At 47.5% G+C, this 23,332-nt stretch overlaps 1 non-coding gene across 1 annotated transcript; it reads right to left on the reverse strand.

Moving 5' to 3' along the window:
• Window positions 1-6,065: 6,065 nt before the first annotated feature.
• LOC144236982 (U6 spliceosomal RNA) lies at window positions 6,066-6,171 on the reverse strand. Its single transcript, XR_013336720.1, has one exon. It is a non-coding gene; the product is annotated as a U6 spliceosomal RNA (small nuclear RNA).
• Window positions 6,172-23,332: the final 17,161 nt, after the last annotated feature.

The following is a 23,332-nucleotide window of genomic DNA, read 5'->3' on the forward strand; positions in this document are numbered from 1 at the left end:
TGTGTTGTCTGCTACTGTCCCCGGACTGCAGAAAGCCACGTGAGTGGAAACTGAACAACCATAACAAAAGAAACCCATAACCTGGCTACCATTCATTGAGCACCTACTATGAGCCAGGCTCCATGCTCAGCACTTCTCATGCAGAATCTCACTGACTCTTCATCTGCTTGAGGAGCCTGGTGTATTATTACACCCATTTTACAGAGGAGGCTCAGAGACTACTGCCCACACACAGTCCATTTCTGGTGAAGTGAGAATTAAATCCTAGGTCTACCTGATTGGAAAGCCCATATTCTGACCACATTCAAATGCAAGTTGTTGTAGCGTATGTGTGGTGGCTGCAAGGAGCACTTACTCCTGCTCAACAATCCTGCCATTCTGGTTTATTCTGTCTGCACGGTCTTCCTCACAATGGCTGCTGTACACTTGGCTATTCTTGAACCCCAGCCTCACCAACCAGACCTTCTGAAAACTCCTTCTCCCTCCCCTTTCTAGGGGACATCCAAAACCATCACACACAAACGACTTCAGGTTCTCTCTTCTCAGTCTGAAAATCTCTGTGCATCTTCGCTAGGCCTTGACGTTGGCTCTGCTTCATGGCTTCCCAAACAGCCTCATGACTTCTGGACTGCTGCAAGTTGGCTTGAGCTGGAGAGAAGCAGCACTACTGAGCCTGTTCCTGAGTCTGCCTGGCAATTGGCAAAAATTCACTTACTCTTAGCTCACAACTTGGCAATTCTGGTCTACACCCAGGACTCTTGGAGACTTGGTTAACGTGAGTCACTCTCCAAGCTAGGTCAACTCAGGATGCACATCCCCCAGAGGGATCTGGGTGTACAAAGACGAAGATTCAGGCGATGCACAGAGTTACTCCTTGCCCTGAGGTTCTTGCTGAGTTAACTAGACTCCTTTCCTCTCCCTTCCTCTCTCTCTTTCACTGTAACAAATAGGCTGTCTGAGAACTCCTAACATTTAATGTTTGTTTAAAACTTTGCCACCCGATTTTAAAGTTTATTCTTTTTTTAATTTATTTGAGAGAGAGATAGAGAGCAAGTCGGGGAGGGGCAGAGAGAGAGGGAGACAGAATTGGGCAGGGAGAGGGTAAAGGCAAGGCCTGGCGGTGTCTGACATAGTCTAGATCCAAGACCACCTCACCATTACCAAGTCAAGAGGGAATGAACTACCTCTTATCCTTGAATCCCTAGCTCTTGAATTCTTCTAAAGCCATCTCTGCTGCTCATTTTTAACTGGGCATCACTCGTATTAAAAATATTGGAATGAGCTAAGTCATGGGCGGTTGACCCATATGGTGACTTGTTCCAGACCCCGACCCAGAGATGGATCCCAGAGAGACATGGCCCCACATCCTTCTCTTCATGATGGTGTCTGACGGTGGCCGGAAGGCTCAGCTATAATGTCAAGCTCCGCGGGAATGGTAGGATCCTCGCCATCTCCTATCCTGTGCTTGACAGGCCAAGCCTGGCTGGAGACACACACATACACACACACACACACACACACACACACACACACACACTGCAGCTCAAAACTCCTGATTCAAATGCTTCAATCACTTCCTTGCTACCTGTGTTCTGGGGGCAGATATAACTTCAGGGGGAAATAATCTATCCCAGGAGAAGGAGTATATAATTATATACATACAGTTATAGTTCTGGAAGGGACATTGTGGGGCAAGGTCAAGGACAGCAGAAAATGTGTCTTGGCAGTGATGGAAAAACCCAGGAGGAGAGGGAATGATAGTCTGGAAGGTTGGGACCTCATTTTGCCGAAATCAACGGTAGATGGGTCTGTGTGTTTGGGCCGGTTTTCTCTCTAGAATATTTATATTAACGTCACTCTGTGGAAACATTCCATGCCTCTGACATTTCCATCTTTTCAGAGTGCTGCTATGCATTCAAGGGGAATGAGAGACAGGGAAGTAGAGGAGAGAAAAGGGGGAGGAGGTAAAGATTATAAAAAAGAAGGCAAAACCGAAATAAGATTGAAAAGCCAGTGTGGTGCATCCTTTTGGAAAACAGAATGAGGCAGGGAGGGTTTCAGCACTTAACTTTTGGGGGGACACAAAGCAGCCCATGGCAACTTGTCAGAGAATCTTGGCTTCCCAGGCACGTCCATTCAGACACTGGGAGCCCAGCCAGACGCTGCAGCTGTACCTGAGGTGCGATGAGGATGTCCTGGAGCAAGATGGCGTCAGTGCTGATGGACAGCCAGGGATGGACTCCAGACACAGAGTTTAGGGTAGAGCTGGTGTATCTGCTGTGGACTGCAAGCGCTAAGTAAATGCAAAGAGGATTGGAGAGGACTCCGAGATTTGTACCTTGAGCACCTAGACCCTAAGGATTCATGCAGCTGGGACTTCCCACCTCCTATGTTGTGTCTTGCTGCGCTTGAACCCTTGGCTATTCCAACAGGAACCAGAGAGCTCCAGGTCTAGAAGCCAACCCTGAAGACGTGGAGCCAGGACACATCTTCTTGCTCTCAACCACTGACACCAGCTCTGAATACACAAAGTGTTCTGAGTTTAGTTGTGACTGCCCACCCTTCCCCCCCACCCCTACCCTGCAACATCATAAGGCCCAGCACCTTAGACTGTGACCTTATTTAGACACAGGTTCTTTACAATGGTAACAAAATGAGATTATTAGGGTGAGCCCTAATCAAATATGTCTGCTGTCCTTATAGAAAAAGGGGAAACTAAGACACAGAGGCAGAGGCGATTTGAGGATACGCAGGGAGAGTGCCACGGGAAGACAGAGGATAAAATGGTGTGTGTTCAAGTCAGGGAACAACAGAGGACACCAGAAGCTAAGAAAGGAGCTTGGAACAGATCCTTCCCTAGCACCTTGAGTGAAAGCATGGCCCTCCCTGCCAACACTTTGCTTTCGGATTTCTGGCCTCCATTACAGGGAGACCACAGATTTCTGTTATGTTAAGCCACTCGGTCTGTGGGTCTTTGCTATGCAGCCCTCGTAACCTTGTACAGGAAGGCTATGGAGTTCATCGGGGACAGCTCTCAACCAAAGTCTAAGGGGATCTGGTAGATAAATAACCTGGCTCTCCGGCTTCCCTTAGAGATGTGGGTTTGTAGAAACCTGTTTCCAGGGTTTTTTCAGTGGGATTTGGCTCCAGTCACCCACACGGTTAAACAGCATCATGACCAATGGTTTCCTGCCTCATGTCTCTACTTCTACCAGTGTTTCTGAGATCTCCCAAATATACAACCTGCACACAAATCCTTGTCTCACGTCTACGTCTAGGGGAGCCCTGCCTGAGGTGGGAGTCACCCGGTGGCTAATTCCCAGTGTTCCAAGCACACGGCTTGCTGCTTCTTGAGAAGGCCATCTTCCACCAAGCCAGGCTCTTGACTATTTCTGCACCATCTGTCATGGGATGCAGTGGTGCATAAAATGGCCCATCTATCTAAGAGAGTTACAGGAAAAAAATACCTTATTTTACCTCCACTTTCCCTTCCATCTGTCCCCAAGCAACGGACTACCCAAGGATCGGGAGAAGGGAGGGTATGTCAATTACTACCCTGACAGTTTAGTAATACTTGAAAGGAGCAAAGCCGCAATGTTTGTGACGTTCAGACTTTCTTGAGCCAGGTCACACTGTGCTTGGAATAAGTTATAGAAGAAAGAAGGATGGTTAAGTTGTAGACTATATACAATTTAATTGCTAGTGGGGATAAGAGCAGACAGGTAGAGCTGGAAGAATAACATCAAGATCTTAGGGAGTGGAACGTCTGCAGCATACACACAAGACACAACTGTGATAGTTAAAAATACGTCCATAGGTCCATAGGTTTTTGACCGTGTTCCCTTGAAAGGTAGAACCAAGTTTCCCCCCTGTGGAGTGTGGGGCTAGAATTAGCGATTCATTTCTAACAAATAGATAGGGTTGGATTTGATGATGCGTAACCTCCGAGACTAGATCATCACTCATTCAGGGGGAAGCCAGCTGCCATGTCATGGGGCCCCATCAAACAGCCTATGGAAAGCCCCACATGGTGAGGAACTGAGGGCTGCTACCAATGGCCATGTGATCCTCCAGCCCCAGCAAAACCTTCAGATGACCACAGCCTCAGCTGACATGTTGACTGCAATTACGAGACACCCTGAGCCAGAATCCACTAAGTCCCTCCCAAATTCCTGACCCACTGTAAGTTGGGAGATAGTAAATGCCTGCTGTGTTAGGCCACTGAATTTCAGGCGTAATGTGTTACCCAGCAATTAGATAGCCAAGATGGCTACATTCTATTTGATTATTAGTGGGGATGGAGAGACAAACAGGAAGAATTCACCATCAAGATTTCAGAGAGTGACACTGCTTTCACACATGACATAAAACAGAGACCAATATTTCTTGCCTTCCTCTCTACCAAACCAGTGTGCGACACTGAGGCTAATTTACAATATAGAGAATTCTCAGGGAACCAGAATTATGGAGCTGAACAAAACTTCAGAGTAGAAAACTCTTTGTTAGAAATTGATAGCAAAATAAATATAGAATAGGTAGAAAAACTTAAGTTCAAGAGAAAACAGGTGATTTTTCCCAAAGACATCATATCCATGTTGGAGATATCTGGGTCGGACTTGGAGACAACAGGCAAATTCAAAAGTTATGGGTTCCAGGAAACTCCGCAAGTCCAGGGAGTAACTTTTCTGCATCAGCCCTGAAGGTTCACAGGTATATGTACAACTGTCAAGAGACCAAACTACTGGTTGATTTCCAAGAGAGGATCAATACATAAAACGGATTTTTCTGTTTAAGGAAAATTGTTAGAATCTTTCCTTAAACAAACCCTAAGTCCTGAGACACAGACAAAAAGTGTTGACTTCTATCCAGTGACTTCTTGCAAACAAGTGACTGACCATCTGACTATTCCAGTCTTCAAAAGGAACGTTCTCGAATACAAAGATGGGTTGAGGAAAAAACCTATAAATTGGAGATGCCCTATAGTCGCTGCCTACCTACTGGGCTGCTTCCTCACCTCTTGAAAAGATTCCTTTTCAGACACAATAATAAGGGTTGGTATTACTTCGTGGAGTCCCAGATAACATCAGTTTGGGGGAGTCTCATGCCTAAATCACCCACAGAAACTTTTTTTAGGCAAGCAAATACCATCCAGATACCAGGAAATACTTCCGAAAGAAGATATTTTTCAAAGGCGTGCTCTTTTTCCTACCCAGCAATATCTTTCTGCAAATTGTCATAGTCCTGGAGTTTTATAAACCTGACTTTCATACACAATTTTCTGTGACCCAGACACTGCCTTCCTCTCCCACCCAACCAGGTACCACTCTCCCCTTGATATTCCTTCCCAACCATATGGACTTTTTTTGTTGTTTCTAAAACAAAACTGACTCTTTCCTACCTCAGGGCCTTTGCACCTGCTATTTTTGGTCATCTGGAATGTTCGGATGTCCTGGCTCTTAGACGCAGTTTGACATTCAGTGTCTCAATGTTCACTCAGTTGACATGGCCCCACCTCAACGAAGCCTTCCCTAATGACTGTGGACACCCCTCCCCTTTCTATCTGTGATGGTCAACTTGGCTAAAGTCCCCACTGAGTCAAAGAAACACTAGTCTAGCTGTTGCTGGGAAGGTATTTTACAAATATGATTCCGTCTACGATGAGTTTATCTACCGTAATCTGGGTGGACCTGATCCAATTAGTTCAAAGGTGTGAAGAGCGAAGTTCAGGTTTCCCTGAAATCTGGCCAGGAGAAAGCAGCTTCAGGAAATGCCCAGTTCCAGCCTACCGTTCCCCAGAGACTGCCTACCGGTTTTGGACTTGCTCATCCAGCTCCCAAAATTGCTTAAGCCAATTCCCCGCAATAGATCCCAGAACAGATATCCTACTGGCTCTCTTCCTCTGGGGGAACCCTGGACGATACACCGTCCCAGATGCCCCACTCATTTCCTCAGTACTAGCATTGCTCGGCTTAGGAAATTAAAAAAGAAAAAAAAAAAGCAGGATGCAATTTTGGTAAATACAGCTTTTAAAAGCGGTTTATAAAAGTCTGATATTTATTTCATTTTTTTATATGGAATGCTTCACGAATCTGTGTGTTATCCTGGCACAGGGGCACGCTAACCTTCTTTGTAGCGTTCCGGTTTTCGTACATGCGCTGCCGAAGTGAGCACGTAAAAATCTGATATTTAAATTGAATTGGACGTCCTGTATTTGATCTGGCAACCTTGGAGAAGAGTGGGGGATGGCCAGGGAGGAGGGCCCTGAGATCGCGCTGGCCCACGTTTACGAGTAGCTATCACTCGCATTCATGTACACAACCTGGAGGGAAATCTGAAGTCTGGCAGAGCCAAGGCCACAACTAAAATGGAGAGAAGCAGCAGCGTCTGAGCGCTCCGGATGGGCCAAAGGGAGGGAGCTGCACGCACGGAGAGTGAACAGCACCAGGGAGCCTGCACGGGGAAGACAAATCCCCAGGACCCTGGCTTTGCAAACCAGAGGGGCTGAATTCCCTGACTTTGTATATATAACCAGTGGGGGTTGGAGCCCCGAGCTTTAGAAGGCAGCTGACTCAGCCTGGATAAGCCAAGAGGGCGATTCTGTGATCTGACAACCCTACGTGTCACAATTTGAGCCTCCCTTGTATATGGATTTGCCTGCTTGCTTAGCGTCGGTCTCCCCCATCTAGTCTGGAAGCTCCTGCCAGAGCCCTGGATGTAGACTCCTGTGGCTGTATCCCTAGTTCCTGAAATAGTGCCTGGCACAGAGAGGTTATCTAATAAATATGCATAGAGGAATGAATAAATGAATGTATATTATCTGCACATTCATGCTTGCTGCTCTGAGAGCCCCAAATCATCCCTCACTGGCAGCAATCAGGATTCTGTTCCTGAGCAGTTGAATGGACGGTACCGGAGCAGAGAGCGTGTGGTCTTCATTTCCACCTTGCTGCTATCATTGCCCAGGAGAGTGTTCGTTAGTGTGATTATCTGGCTCTTTTAAGAGCACTTGGCTCTTATTATTTTGGAAAAATGAGCAGAAAATGGGAAAACAAAAGTGCTGATAGCAGTGATAAGAAGCTTGTCTCATAAACTTAGTATGATCGTGATGACGATGGAAATCGCAAGGCTGCCAAATACGGCAAATCTGCAGCCCCGATCAGAAGCTTACAGAACTTAGACTGCTTGGATGTTCACTTATGAATGGAGAAAAAAAGAGCAATAATCAGAACGTGCATGGAGTCCCAAAACTCGTCACTGAGGACTGGCTGAAAGTCAAACGAGGAAGTTTTTCTTTCAGCATCTGGAGGCAGAAACCGCTTTCAAGAAGTGAATCTATTGTTTGATTTGGGACAGTGGCCTTCTGGTTTGCTTGCAACTTAAGCCTCGCTTTAAGCTGCACCTGTTCCCTGTAGACTTTCCAGATGTCCATCAACCCACCCCCAAGAACCTCTCTCTCTCTCTTCCCTGGGGAAGTGTGGGGCGCAAAACCATTTGAAACACGTGTTCTCACTCTTACTTGCATTTTAGTTACCTGCTTAGGACTCCACCTCCTCTTCTAGGTAGCAAATTCCTTAGAAGGAGGTACCATTTTACAACCCCCACCCCATACACACACACACACACACACACACACACACACACACAGCCTATGCACGGGGGGCTCTGTTCCATGGTGGAAACCAATCTGCACTTGAAGCTGAAAGGCTTGGATCCTGGCAGAAGATGCCCATCAACCGTATTCCTACCCACCTACCAACAGACACTGAAAATACCTTTTCCTGAAACAATTCTGTCCTACCTGCTCCAGTACCGGAAGTCTCCACCATTACGGTCCCACCTATGGGCTGAATCATGAATCATCTTACCTATTGACTCTAGGTTGAAACCAACCTACCTCCAGCCAGGCTTGGTAGGTGAAGGAGGGATGAAGAAACAGCAGTGCATTGGAGGCCTGGGGACAAGGACTTCTGCTCCAGCTTTGCTACATCCCACCTGGTGGATCTCCTGCCTTTCTGTAATCCAGCCTCTCTCACCTTGTTTGCTCATTTAGGAACCAGGCATGATAACCACACCCACCCTTACAGCCCTTAACCGGTTGTACAGGATTGATAAGGCATGATTTCTCAACCTTTGCACTATCGGCTTTTTTGTCTGATAAAATTCTTTCTCATTGGAGATGTCCTGTGTTTAGCAGCATCTCTGGCCTCTACCTGGCAGAAAGGGCCAGTAGCCTCTCCACCAGTTGTGACAACCCACGACACCTCCAAATATCCCCTGGGGGACAAAAATCACCCACTGTTGAGAATCACTGCGGTAAAATTCTGATACTCCTGTGCCACCCCACACCCCCACACAAGGACCCATGTGAGTATACCGGGGCCACCAGGAAAATTTCCTCATCCTAAGATCCTTGACTTAATCACATCTACAAAGTCCCTCTCACCATGTAAGATGAGATATTCACAGGTTCTGAGGATTAGGATGTGGACATCTTTGGGGGGGGGTCGTTATTCAACCTAGAGCAATCCACTATCAACCCCCAAAGTTTCAGGTCTGCCTCATATGCATTTACCCCATCCCAAGTCCCCCAGACGCTCAACCCATAACAGCATAACTCAAGTTCAGAATCTCACCTAAGTCTCAATTAGCTCAAAAGTCTCAGATCTCATCCCCTAAATCATCCAAAGGAGGTTCGGGCACAACTCTTGGTATGATCCATCTAGGGGCACAATTCCTCTCCATCGAGGGACCTGTGAAACTAGTGAACAAGTTAAGGGTCCCTGGTGGAGCAAATCCCACCAGGATAACAGTTACAGACATTCCTGATCAAAAAGGGAGAAAGAAGGGGTCAGTGGTCCTAAGTAACTCCTAACTCCAACTGGGCAAACTCCATTAGGTCTCAAGGCTCAGCTCCCAGCTCTGCCCTGAGCCCATGGCTTTGCTGTCTCCTTCCTTTTTTGTGATGGGTAGCACCTGCTTATAGCTAACTAGTTTTATCAGCCTGTTTCTTGCTTGTAGAATTCGGAGGGTTTGACAGTCTTCTTTCACACTTTGTTCTTGCTGTCCCTTTCAGTCTGATGGTATTTCTGCTGATAGAATACTCTCAAAAGTCTGGTATGTCTCCTATGTATGTCACAGGGATTCACTCCATTTGACCCTCGGGCCAAATTTGACCTACTGCTTCTATGTGTAAATAAAGTTTTATTGAGACACCCTGTTTGTTTATGGATGGTTAATGGCCAGGCTACTTTCATTATACAGTAACAGAGTGGAGAAGTTGCAACAGAGACAATATGAGTCACAAAGCTGAAGCTGTTTACTGTGGTCCTTCACAGAAAAAGTGTGCTGATCCTTGGGACAGAGTAGAAACTCAATAAGTAGTAGCTTTAAAAAAAAAAAAGAGTTTATTTTTGTGCATGGTGTGAGAAAATGATCTAGTCTCACGCCAGTCAGAGTGGCTAAAATGAGCAAATCAGAGAACTCTAGATGCTGGCGAGGATGTGGAGAAACGGGCACCCTCCTACACTGTTGGTGGGAATGTAAACTGGTACAGCCCCTCTGGAAAACAGTGTGGAGGTTCCTCAGGAAACTAACAATAGAACTCCCCTATGACCCAGCAATAGCACTGCTAGGAATTTACCCAAGGGATACAGAAATGCTGATGCATAGGAGCACATGTACCCCAATGTTCATAGCAGCACTCTCCACAATAGCTAAAACATGGAAAGAGCCTAAGTGTCCATCAACAGATGAATGGATCAAGAAGATGTGGTTTATCTATACCATGGAATACTACATGGCAATGAGAAACAATGAAATCTGGCCATGTGTAGCAACATGGATGGACCTTGAGGGTGTTATGCTGAGCGAAATAAGTCAGGCAGAGAAGGACAAATATCATATGTTTGCACGTATAGGAGGATTAGGAGGAACTTGATGGAGGAACAAGGGGGAGAAGAAGGGCGGAAATGGTGGGGGAAAGGGAGAGAGGCAAACCATGAGAGACTCTTGAATGCTGACAAAAACTGAGGACTGATGGATGTGGGGGGAGGGGGGGATGGGCATGGAGGAGGACACTTGTGGGGATGAGCACTGAGTGTTATGTGGAAACTAATTTGACAATAAACTATTAAAAAAAAAAAAAAGAAAGAAAAGAACAAAGACAGGCTTGGATGGGTTACAAAAACCGGTGCCACACAGAGGCAGCTGGTGTTTCAGAAGTGGTTGTGGGAAGTGAGACAAGGTGAGGAATGAATGAATGGGAGAGGACAGAACTTGCAAAGTAAACTTGATCTTCCTGGTAGGCTGCCTCGGAAGCCCGGAGCCAGGGCAATTAAGCAGCAAAAACAGAATGAAGGGAAACAGTCAACCAAAGAAAAGAAAGGAAACCTAAAGTGGGCTCAAATGAAACAGGAAACTCACACATGAAGCGGTGCATCGAGCCCCTTAATTTGCAGAAACAATGCTGCTTCCTCGTCATCCTCCCCACAACAAGAAGTCCACTGTGCACACACACCGGGCGGCATTTGCTGGATTCTACATGCCAGCGTCAGGCTCCTAATAAGCGTCTCCCCTTCGCTTTTACTCAGTGGAAAGGGGAACACATGGAGGGTGAGGTTTGTGTGCGGTTTGGGGGGCTTTCACAAAAAGACAGCTTGATTAGCCTGATTTAAAATATGATCGCTCCTTGAGTCCCTGCGCATAAATCAACTTCAGGTGATTGTGCCAGGCAAATGCCCCTGCTCGCCTGGGTACCAGTTCAACGTGTTCTCTGGCCTAAACAAAGCAGGACAGATTAGAGGCAAAGGCCCGCTCAGGGGTCTTAGACATTAATAGAAACTGATTTTCCCTTAAAAAACAGCTCACTTTGGGAGTTGTCAATAGGAAGAAATAAACTACTCAAAAGAGGCTTTGAGACTGCCGCCTGAAGCAGGCTTGGCTATTGGAATGGAATCGGTTTGGGGTTTGGGTGGGGATGGCGGGTCAAATTCTGTGGTTCCTCCCTAAACACACACACACACACACACACACACACATACACACACACACACACACACACACGCTGTTTCAATATCAGATCTGAATACGCTGCAAGTCCCCCACCCCCAAGGCCATGTCTCCTCCCGGAAGAGCTAAGCCAAGAGCCCGGGACAGTTGGCGCTTCTGCTGATAGGCTTCTGGGGTTAGCAGGCGATGGATTCTATTTCAGGAAATCAGACCAAATAAAAATCATTCCAATTAAAAAGCGCCACTGGGCAAATAGAACAGCAAGTGTCCACCTCGCACAAAACAGATCAACCACAGAGTTCAGCCTTTCGTATGTGTTGTTGACGGCAGAGTCACTGCCTAGAGTTTATTCAACAGGATAAAAGTGACCTGGTAATTTGCACAGAGAGGATTTTTTTTCCCACATAGCCCATCACAAAGCATTCTGATGTGGTTATCATTACAAGGGCCCGCAGGAGGAGCGGAATCCAAAAATGATTCCAATTTCAAATGCTACCGAATCCAGTAATTACATGGCTTATTAATACTGAGCCTCAAATAATCAGCAGATATATTTTGAGAAACACGCACATACACAGACTCACCCCTCAAGCCCTCGGAACATGCTTCAATAAAAATGTGAAATATGGGGCTTCCTGCACGGATATCTCCTCTTATGGAGGGAGTCAGGGTCCCAATTCTCACAAAGGCGAAAATCTGCTATGGTGAGCTCTTGGAAAATCCCCACAAATGTCCACAGGTCCAGCAAGATGCTCAACTGTGCAAGGCAGGAGCTCACCATCCGTGTGTCCATCAGGTGAAGTGGGAGGGAGATCTGCCGTCCACTGCTGCACTGTCACCCTCTTTTCTGGCTCTCTCACGTGGGGTGAATTCACTTTAGCCAAAAATGTAGGTTATGTAACTTTACCCGGATCGACAAGCCCAGGAGCGCCTGTCCCCACTATCAACATGAAAAGTACGAGGGAGCGTTTGGTAGGAAAAGTGCTTGACCATTGAGTTTTCCACTACCTGGTAATAAACAGCCTTCATTTTCTCATCAACTACAAACACTACCAATGCGCTCCACTGCTTTTCCTTTATTTTTTCTCTCCTAAACAGAGCAACTCAGGCATCTGAAGACTGATAAGCCTTTTCTTTCTTTTTCCCTATCTCTCGTTACCATTTCCAAATGGAATGCTCAAAGCTTCCCTTGGGGACCATGCCCTGAAATTTTAATNGGCGCCCCCCCCTGAAATTTTAAACACCTCCAAAGGACTCCTTCCTATGCTGATGTAGGCATTTGAATATGGAATATGCAATTTCTCAGGCACAACCTGATTTCTAGAAGCTAGAGGGTTACAAGTAGGTAGGTGAGCTTTGTTGTTCAGACTCTTAACTAAAAGCACCGGGTACCAGGGCACCTGGGTGGTTTGGTCCCTTATGCATTGGACTTTGGCTCAGGTTTGTGAGTTCGAGTCCCACATGGGGCTTTCTTCTCTCAGAGCGGAGCCCACTGCCAGTCCTCTCTCTCCCTCTCTCTCTGCCCCTCCCCTGCTTGCACGTTCTCTCTCAAAAATAAATAAACATTAAAAAAAAAGTGCCAAGTGCCAACTCAAAGCTTAGGTAAAAGAGACAGTGTTTGACTCATGCAAATGAAAATCTGCCCGTAGTATTGGCCTTGGGATTCCAGTGATGTAAATGATAAGGATCTCTCTGAGAGATCTTTTCTCTAAGGGTTGGCCTCATTCCCTCCTATGACAGGAGGACTCCATCATGCCGGGGGTGCTCAGTGAGTAGCATGATCTTTACTCACATCACCCCAGCTTAGTGTCTTCAGAGGAAAGAGGGTCTCCCTCCTGTCAATCACGGATGAATCCCAAGGAAGGATCTGATAGGCTGCTCTGCATCACGATGTGCCTCATCAGCTCAATCTCTGGGACAGGAGGGTGGGGCTCTGTGATTGGTCAGACCTCAATCTCGTGACTACCCTGTGGCCAGAAGGGAGGACCAAGGAGCATGGCCTCCCGACAGGCCCCAAGTGCAGCTCATGGTGACAAGCGGTTTCCCTAGGAAAGAGAAGGGGAGGGTGAAGATCTAACATAAAGCAATGAAAGAAAACGAAACAGCCACCATTCACCTCAGGGCCATACAAAATATGACACGGAAGACGGTCTCAGGCCACCATCCCATGTGCAACCGAACATCTTAATGATGCTGCCATTCAACTGACTTCACCGCCATTATTTATGACGTTAGCCTGCAACTGGTGTGTCACCTTAGCAATTGGCGCCAAGCTGTTAGCCCTGAACAGAAATCCACAAGTTGGAGAAGGCCGGAGAGTGGTGTTTCTCCGATTCCAGTATCTACTCACTTCCTAAGTCAGGGCTTTGCACGTTTTATCATGATCGTGGTTTACCCGTAAAGCACAAACAGAAACCCAATGCCGTAGCTGCTTGCAGTGCTTGTAGCCATTTCTCCCGCCGATGTTATCTGTTGTCTACCACAGCGTGGACTGAACATTTGCAGAGCAAGCATTTTGCTGCCATCCCAGGCAGCAAGTCACCAGCCAGAGGTCACACCAGTCCTGAATCCTTTCTCCCCCCCCCAACACCCTTCGGGAAGTGGGGTCTCTGGTCTAGCAGCATCTGCACCGCCTAGGAACTTATCTGAAATGCAAATGCTTGGACTCGGTCCCAGACCCACTAAATGTGAAAAGAAAGGAGCATGGGGGCAGCATAGATCTGTGTTTTAACAAGCCCTCGAGGTGATTCTGATGCTAAAGTTTGACGGATCCTGCCTTATATAAATGCCCTATTGTCATAGTGATCTCAGACTCAGCACACATATGCTTTCTCTTTTGGTTTCCTGCTCACAAACTTCCCATTGTCTCCAGAATACATTATATACTTAGCTTAGCATTCAAAGATCTTAGCAAGCTCATCCTCCAAACTCACTGCCTATTAATGTGTTTACTGTCATGAATCTCATTTATTTATTGAGCACTTACACTGAGCCAAGCGTCCTGTAAGGTCCCTAACATACGCTGTGGATTAGTCTGTTCAGGCCGCCATGACAAAATCACAGAGACTGGGTGGCTTCAGCAGCAGATATTTATTTTCCCACAGTTCTAGAAGTGGAAGTCCAAGAGCAATGTGTAGGTTTGGGGGGAAGTCTTCTCCTGGCATGCAGACCACTGCCTTCTCGCTGCGTCCTCGTGCGGTGAAGAAACAGAGCTGGATCTTGCTCTTCTTAAAAGCCCCTCTCGGGGCGCCTGGGTGGCTCAGTCAATTAAGCGTCCGACTTCGGCTCAGGTCAGGATCTCGTAGTTCGTGGGTTCGAGCCCCGTGTTGGGCTCTGTGCTGACAGCCAGCTCAGAGCCTGGAGTCTATTTCCGATTCTGTGTCTCCCTCTCTCTCAGACCCTCCCCTGCTCACACTGTCTCTCTCTCTCTCTCACTCAGAAATAAATAAAACATTAAAAAAATTAAAAGCCCCTCTTGTGAGCCCATGTAACCCTAATTACCTCCCATATGTGAAGGGAGGTGGGAGGGACCCAATGCAGTCCATAGCATGTTGGTTCATGTTAGCCTCCCACCAAGCATGGATTATTGAGCCTGGTGACTTCTGAGAAAACTAAGGCTTCAAGAAGTTACGGAAGGTGTCCAGGAGCACAGTTAATAGGCAGTGGTGCCAGAGGTTAGTCTTACTGTGGTCCTCAATCCTACATGGGGCGTCCCGTGGACTGTTCTATCCACCGCTGCTGACTTTTCTAGATGCATCTCATCCCTCCTTCCCTGATGCCTTGTTCATGGCACTCCCCGACTTGGAACACCTCCCCAGATATCCCCTCTGTTTGTTTAAATGCACTGACTCCCAGAAAATAAATCCATCTTCACCTAGTGTCCTAATCAGAGTGATTTTCTTTCTTTCTTTTTTTTTTTTTGCAGTGACTTTCTTCATTCTTTTCCTCATCTATGATTCTCAGAGTTCTTTTGCTCCTCTGATTTCTATTTGCTTACCCTGAGCAGTGTACAAATCCTCAACCTTCCTCACTGATTTCACTTCCCAAAGCTCAGTGGCTACTTCCATGGACCATTATTAATAAAGATTATTAGCATTTCTAAACATTTTGGAAATATCTGCCACATTTTAGCTATTATAGGCATCTTAAGAAATGCAACGTACTGTCTGGAAGGAGGTGATGACCTCAAATAAGCAAATTGAAATGATGGGCATAAAGATATTTGGTCAATAGTTTTCAAATCTCTTCCTTCCTTCCTTCCTTCCTTCCTTCCTTCCTTCCTTCCTTCCTTCCTTCCTTCCTTCCTCCCTCCCTCCCTCCCTCCCTTCCAGGGATAGTGGAATCAAATGAAGCAATAACAGGACAAAATGCACTGGAAGGAATAATGTGTAAAATCACTACCAGGGGTTGGTTCTGATGTGACTATAACAAGGGAGTGGTGTATAAAGCAGGAATCAGCAAACTCCATCCTGAATCAATATCACCGGGAGGGCTTATTAAAACACAGGTAACTGTTGCTTCCACTCCTTGTTTCTGAGCCTGGAAGACAGGATGGGCCTGAGAATTGGTTTTTCTAAGTTTCTAGGGGGATGCTGATGCTGCTGGTCCAGGGACCATAGCAGGAGAACCGCTGACCTGAAAGTCTTTCTTGCTGCTGGAGACTGAGAAGCGGAAGGGCATATATCATTCAGATGTTTTGCCAACAAGGAACATAAAAGCTGTCCGAATATAGTTTGAACGATAGGCATTGAAAGAAGTAGATCGGCAAATGATGATGTGATGAAGGATCAGCCTCTGGCCATCCTTCTGTCCTACAATCGCCGTCATGTACATGTTGCTCTTCATTATTACAAGGTGGCTGCCACAGTTCCGGGTGTCACATAGGAACTCATTAATATCTGCTAGAAGGAGCAGAGGGCTTTCCTCCATGTGTCTTTTTTTTCTTTTTAATGTTTTCTTATTTATTTATGAAAGAGAGACAGTGTGAGCAGGGGGAGGATCAGAGAGAGAGGGAGACACAGAATCTGAAACAGGCGCCAGGCTCTGAGCTGTCATCACAGAGCCCCATGCGGGGCTTGAACCCACGAACCGTGAGATCATGACCTGAGCCAAAGTCAGACGCTTAACCGACTGAGCCACCCCGGCGCCACCATATGTCTTTTTTTATTCAGGAGGAATGTCTGTCCAAGAGCCTCCTAGCCGATATCTCCTTAAAACCCGCTGGCTATGATAGCCACACGCCCAGTTATTAGCAAAGGTGGTGAACCTACCACAACCAAGTGAGAGTAAACGGCATTCCCCTCGTAACATGGGACAGTGAACTCTTGAATTTAACCAAGGTTCTACCAACTACGAGGAAGGGGGAGAAAGGCCCTTCAGGGAGGCAAATGACAGTGTCAACCATAAGGACTCACTCCTCCTCTCCTCCTCTCTGGGTTCCACCAGTGGAGAAAACTGGCACAGGGAGGCAGGCAGGCAGGGGCCAAAGTATCACAGGGCTTTCTGGAACACTGCATTGGACAATGTCTGCAGTGTACCTTGGTGCTCTTCCCACCCAGTGTCCAAATCTTCTCTTCTTCCAGCAGCACCCAATTTTTCCTCTGGGGAACCACTCCGCCCCCATCTTGGACAGTCTTGGTGGGCTGCTCGAGCAAGGGGTGCTGGCCTCACCTGGCCTTCCCCATCATTCAAGCTTGACCAAGCTGAGGGTCTCTCCTGGGGATATCAACCTTGCACACAGTGCTCTAAGAACAGAACACACGTGCAGGGGAGAAATGTCCTCCCTCTCCAGAAAAACAAAGAATCCCTCATCCCTTATAATTTTCCCATTCTCCTCTTGCAGCTACACACGTTCATGTTCTGTTGACTACATTACGTACACAGCGTCACCTGATCTTGGTGATAATCCCAGAGGGTGAGTACCGTTTCTCTGATTTTACAGATGAAAAACACTGAAAGTCTGGGAGGTTCGATGCTAGTAATCCGTAGAGTTTGGTATTGAACTTCTACCCATCAGATTACAGAGCCCCGTCTTCCTTAGTATTCTACGTGATCAAGAGACACAGGGTTCTCCCCAAACTGCACAGCAAAATGGTTGATGAGCTTTTGTCCTTATTTCCTCTGCCCACATACCCCTGAGTCTTAGCACCCATGCCACACCGCTGTCAAATCTAGGCTTGTTAGGACTGGATACTATTTCACAATCGCCCAAGCGGCCATCTGTTATTTCTGCCTTTTCGTGATCTTTACCCCAGCTTCTGATATCAGCCCCACTGTTCTGTGGCTCAAGAGTTAACTCAGTGCCATCTCTCCCTCTCCCTCAAGGGATGGTGTGATATTGCGATTTATAGTAAGAAATGTGCATTTGGTCCCCCACCCATTTCTGGCTTGGAGCGCCTAAAGTTCTTGGAATTTCCTAAGTGAGGAGCATGATAAAGGTGTCTTTTGTTGTTTTAATGATGTGACAACTGGACAGCACCTCAGGACAGGGGCTGGTTGCCAGGAGGACACCCCAGGTGATTCTTGTGACTCAAGGGTTGGAACTTTGAGTCCTCCCCCACCCCTCCCCCACTTGGGGTTGGGGACAGAGTGGGGCTGGAGATCCAGTACAATCACCAGGCCTGTGATTTAATCGGTCGTGCCCGTGTGATGAAGCCTCCATAAAAACCCAAAAGGAGGGGATTTGGAGAGCTTCCAGGTTGGTGAGCACATGGAGATTTGGGGAAAGCGGTGTCTGCTCAGAGAGGGCATAGAAACTCCGCCTCCCTTCCCCATACCTTGCCTAGGCGTCTCTCCCATCTAGCAGTTTCTGAGTTCTATTCTTTTATAATACACTGGTAATCTAGTGAGTAAAATGTTTCTCTGAGTTCTGTGAGTCACTCTAGCAAGTCAGTTGAACCCAAGGAGAGGGTCAACGGAATCTCTAGTCTACAGCAGGTAGGCTAGAAGCACAGGTCACAACCCAGACTTGCAACTGTCCTCTGAAGAGTGTGGCCCCAGGACCTGGCTAAATGTGACACTCACTTATAGAGCGCCTACTGTAGGCGCAGCGTGGTGCTCTGCACTTTACAGGCAGCATCTCACGATCTTCTTGACAGCTCTTCTAGATCAGTACTGTTACTCTTCTTCCCATTTGACAGATGGGGAGTGGAGCCTTGAAAAAGTAATTTCCACAGGGCCTCTAGGTTAAATAAGTGACAGAGTCAAAATTCAAATCCAAGAGTCAAATCCCAGAGCCTGAGTTCTGAACTAACACGGGGCACTTGTTTTGAGTAAAGATCTGTGTCTCTCAAAGGTCCCTTTTAAAAGAAGCCTCAGCCACTTGGCAGTGGGACTTTTTTCAGTCCCTAAAGAATGCTGGGGATGAGTTCTACTGAAACTCCCCCAGGCACCGGCTTTCACCCTGGCTGGCAGTAACCTAGTGCCCGAGGCTGCCTAATTAAACAAGTGCAGGCACACTGATTTCCTTCATCTGGATTTCTCTCCATCTCTGTCCTCTGGCCCCCTTTTCTCTGAACTCTTCAGGTCTACTAGGTGACCTCACTCACTCCCAGGTGTCTGATATATGGATGAATCCCAAGCTCACAACTTTAGCCCTGACTTGATACCAAATCTCCATTGCCTTGCTTCAGGACCTGAATTCTCCCTAGTGTAGCAGAGGCTGGGGTGCTCGCCCAGATGCCACAGGGGTGTTCTTTTTCCCATTTCCCAGCTGCTGCCTGCAACCTTCCCCAGAGAGCCACCCTTGGGTAAAGGCAGAGCTGCCTCACCCACTGTTCCTGCCAGATCGCATACCCCGACTTCTACCCAGGAGTGGAAATGGTAAAGGGAGGTGAGGGACGTGGGTAGCGCACTTATAGTTTTTCTGTTCCAAGAGTCGGTGTGGATTCCTTAGACCAGCAATCAATACGTCTCTCACCTGGCTACAAATCTACCCTCCTACTCAGCCACGAAGCCATTCCTCAGCCCTCAAGAGCTCCTCTGCTTTCTAGTCTTCTTGTCTTTGCTCAGTCTGGTTCTTCTGCCTCCTCTCTTCCAACCATCAAAATTCTACTCATCCTCTGAAGGCCAATGACATTGGCACTTTGCCCATGAGGCATTCCCAAATTACGCTTTTGCTCACCACATGGGTTGCTGTTAGATATGCACGGGTCTCCAATTACCATGGTCGGGAAAGAATCTGATTCATCTTATCTCTAAGTGCTTTGGTTGAAGTGTTTCCCACTAAAAGCTGTTGAAGCCCTAACACTCGGTACCTGTGACTTTGACCTTATTTGGATATGGGGGTCTCTGCAGGTATAATCAAGTTAAGATGAGGTCACTGGGGGCCCTAATCCAATATGACTGGTGTCCTTGTAAGGAGAAGAGACATAGAAACAAGCGTGTACAGAAAGAAGACAATGTGAAGAAGCCCAAGGAGAACAACACGGTACCACAGAGGCAGAGACTGGACTGATGCATCTACAAGCCAAGGGATGGCAAGGGTTGCTGGGCATCCCAGAAGCTGTAAGAGAGGCTTGGAACACATTCTCCTCTAGGACCCTCAAAGGGGTCATGGTCCTGCCCACACTTTGATTTCTGACTTTAAGCCTCTAGATTGGGGAGAGCATAAAGCCTCTGGTACTCCGAGCACCACCGCCCCCACCTTGGTGGAAGTCTGTCACAGCAGCCCAAACTAGAACATTAATTGTCTTCCATGACGCCTTACGAGTAGGTAACAGTGGCTTGCTGAATTCACGCGGCGGGCACTTCTTTCTCTCACTAGTTCTTTTAGAAACGATTGAATGGTTATTCCATTGCAATGTACTTTGCAATATGTTGGTAGAAACTCAAATTTTCTCAAACTTTGGTTGTCATTCCATACCTGTAAGCTACACTTCTCCCACCAATTGCCCTTCCTGATTGATAAACTCCATATTTATCATATTTGTGACGGAGGAGAGAGCTTCCACTAATGTTAGTGACATACTAGTGCCCTTAATAAGTGTTCTAGAAGTGACGGTCATGTTTGTTCAGGAACCATGGCCACGAGAGTGGTGGTTGTGGTCAGGTGGTACCTGAGAGATCTCTTGCATCACCTCTACAGGGTTAAAGAGCAAGAGCTCTGAAGTCACAGTGAGTTCAAGTTCTGGCTGTGTCACCTACTAACTCTTAAGAATGTGTCCCTCAGTTTCCTCTTCTGTAAAATGGGGATGTCGATTACATCTATCTCAATTCTACGAGGCTGTTATGTGGATTAAAATAAATCAATGCACGTAATAGGCTGCTGTGAATGGTGACATTAGTAAGAGTTCAAGAAATGACCATCAAAGTATTTATTAGCCCTTCTACTCCTCGTCTTCTGACTCAACAAAGGCCAACCCCACAACGCTTTACAGCTCTATCCCATAAGTTAGGAGTCCCAGAGGCAGCAGTCGCTGGAGATACTGTGCTGGGCCAACTTGAGCAAGCACAGAAAAGAAAAACACTCTGTTATTTGCTGAATGGCTCTGGCTCAAATCTCCATGTGCAGGAGCCCATCTTTAGGACTGTCTTCTGAGAAACCCTGCAGGGCTCTCAGCTGGGCGTCAAGTCTTGATTTATTGTATTTTAGAACAACCTCCACAAACCTATGTAATCCCATCTCTGGGCAATAGCCTGTCCGAAGCAAGAGAGACAGACAACCAAAGAGGACCTCTCAGACGAGACTGAAGAGGTGGCCACTCCCAGCTCCCCCATCCAGGCTTCAGGGTCTATGAAGCCCTATTACCCTTGCATCCAACTTTCCAGACCCATCTGTCTCCGCCATGCTCCTGATGCTGTAGCACCAAATCTTGGAACGGGTGTGGATGTGACTCAGGAGAAAACCTCCAATAGGAATGGAGCCAGGGGAGAGAGGCTCCCCCTTGGCTCGGGTACAGTAGTGTGAGGGACAGTGTGTGTGGGGGGGGGGCAGCGAGTGGCCCATCTCACACCACACTCTGTCTCCTGGTCTTCGGGCAGCACCCCCCCACCGGAGGCACACCCTTGCCCCCCTTACAGCCTTCCATTCCCGTCCCCTCTTCCCGCAGCCGCCCCCCTCTCCTGCCTTGGTGGGTCAAAGCCCATCCCTCAAGCCTCAGCATGCAGGTCCCCCCTTCAGAGAAGGCTTTGCAAATCCACTTACCTACATAGCCCTTCCACCTTTTGCCATTTGGGTTTGTTTTTGTTGGGCTGTTTGTTTTCCCTTTACAACATTTACCACAATATGTCATGACGGGCTAATTTGCTCCCCTCCACACCCCCCCCTCTTTTTTTTTCTATCTGCCTCTTTAGAATTCAAGCTCCATGAAAACAGCAACTATCCAAAAGCATCCCCAGAGCCAGGCCCCTAGTAGGCTTCTCAATAAACAGTCACGAATAAATAAATGATGGCTTTAAGTTTTCAACTCTCTAGGAGCTGCGTGACCTTGGAAAACTCACTGGACCATCCTGGGCTTTATTAAGGGGGATGGTGAAACTTGTGGTGACTTCCCCCAGAGGCAGTCCTGAGGACCAGCCTCGGAAAACAAGCACAAAACAACTCCAAAAGGCAAAGCGTTACTGTTTACCAATGGGAACTGAGTCGTGGGGCTGACACTCTGGAAAGATTTACCCAGCACCCAGCGGCACACGTGGCTGCTCAGGGGGGTACAGGTTGGGGCTACATGCTCTCCTCTTGCTCTCCTGCCCCAGAGTAATCTGGGGGATGAGCACCCCGAAGGCTGCGTAAGTAAATAAACGACCTGCTTGCTGAGCGCTGCCCATCTCGGTCTGTCAGCCCGTAAAGTGGCCTCTAACTGGAGAGCAGCCTTCTCTCAGGAAAATGCACGTCACTTTGCAGTGCCGGTGTGGGCTGTCATTGTCATTGTGCAGCCTGCTGTCACCAACCAAAGGTCTCCAAGAGAAACACTGTCTGGCCTTTTTCAAAAAAAAGAAACAGGAAGGGTTTTGCCGAAGGGACTGAACTCTCTCCTCAAAGGAGAAACTCTCCTCTGCAAAGAAAAGCCACTTAAGCCCCCAGCCCCGTCACACTGTCGCCTGGTTATTATTCAGCTGACAAAATGCCCACTTTTTATATGTGCACCTGGAGCCCGGAGTCCACAGTCAGTCACATCTGGCTGCCGAGTGCTTTTCTGCGTGGTGATTATGCCTGTGTGTCCTGCTGCCTTGGCGGGGACTGAAGGGGAGCGTGGGGACCGGAGTGGGGAGCAGTCTTGCATTCTGTGCTAGCCCTCAAAATGGTCTTTCCTCTCCCACTGCCCCCTCCTTCCCCCTACCCATCTGCTCCCCTCACCCCACTCCCCCACAGAGTGGNAAACCCCCCCCCCATGTGCCAAGTTGCACATATGTCAATCTTGCCCATCCAAGCAAGTAGCATCGTCTGCTATCTGTATGCCTGTTGCAGCTAAAAGAAACAGATGGTGGCTAATTACAACCCCTTTCCAGAATGTTCTAGAGCAATGCTCTCCAACAGAACTTTTTGCAGTCATCAAAACAGTCCGTGTCTGCACTGTCCAATCCCGTGGCCACAAGCCACATGTGGCAAGCGCGCATGTGCCACGGAGCTAGTACAACTGAGGAGCTAAATTTTTTATTTAATTGAAGTCCAAGGAGCCACCTGTGGTTAGTGGCCACAGCGCTGGACAGTGTGTTTCTAGAGCAGTGCTTTTCCAACTTCAGCGTGGACAGGACTCCCCTTATTAAAATGTAGACTTTGAATTAATAAGTCTGGAATGAGGACCTGAGACTCTGCCTTTTGTGTTTGTTTTGAAGATTTTATTTTTTTAAGTAATCTCTACCCCCCAACCTGGGGTCGAACTTACGACCCTGAGATCAAGAGTCACAAGCCCTACTGACTGAGCCAGCCAGGTGCCCCTCTGCATTTCTAACAAGCTCCCAGAAACAGGGATGATACTGGCCACCCTTTGCTCAGTGAGGAGCTGTGATTCTTGACCTGAGTGCACACCGGGCCTCCCTGGAGAGCTTTAACAACACTGCCGCCTGGGCCCTGCCCTAGAGATGTTGATATAAACGGTCAGGAGGTGGCCTAGACACAGACCTGCTTAAAAAGTTCCCCCGGTGATTTTAGTGGACAGCCAAGGTTGAGAACCACCCACACTGTGCTGCAAATGACCTAGTTAATGCTTTTTAAAATAACTCCTCATCCCAGAGAACAGAGCGCTGGCTTTATCATAATTTTTGAAGGGATCTTCCTGGTACACAGCCAAACTTTTAGGGACCTTAGGCTGATTGTGCCCATCCAGACTAGAAATGAGGAACAAGGTTTTGACAGTCTGTCCAATTAGAGGAGGTATGGCTCTGGAGA

The sequence above is a fragment of the Crocuta crocuta genome, unplaced genomic scaffold, assembly GCF_008692635.1.
Source record: "Crocuta crocuta isolate KB4526 unplaced genomic scaffold, BGI_CrCroc_1.0 scaffold126, whole genome shotgun sequence".
NCBI lineage: Eukaryota > Metazoa > Chordata > Mammalia > Carnivora > Hyaenidae > Crocuta > Crocuta crocuta.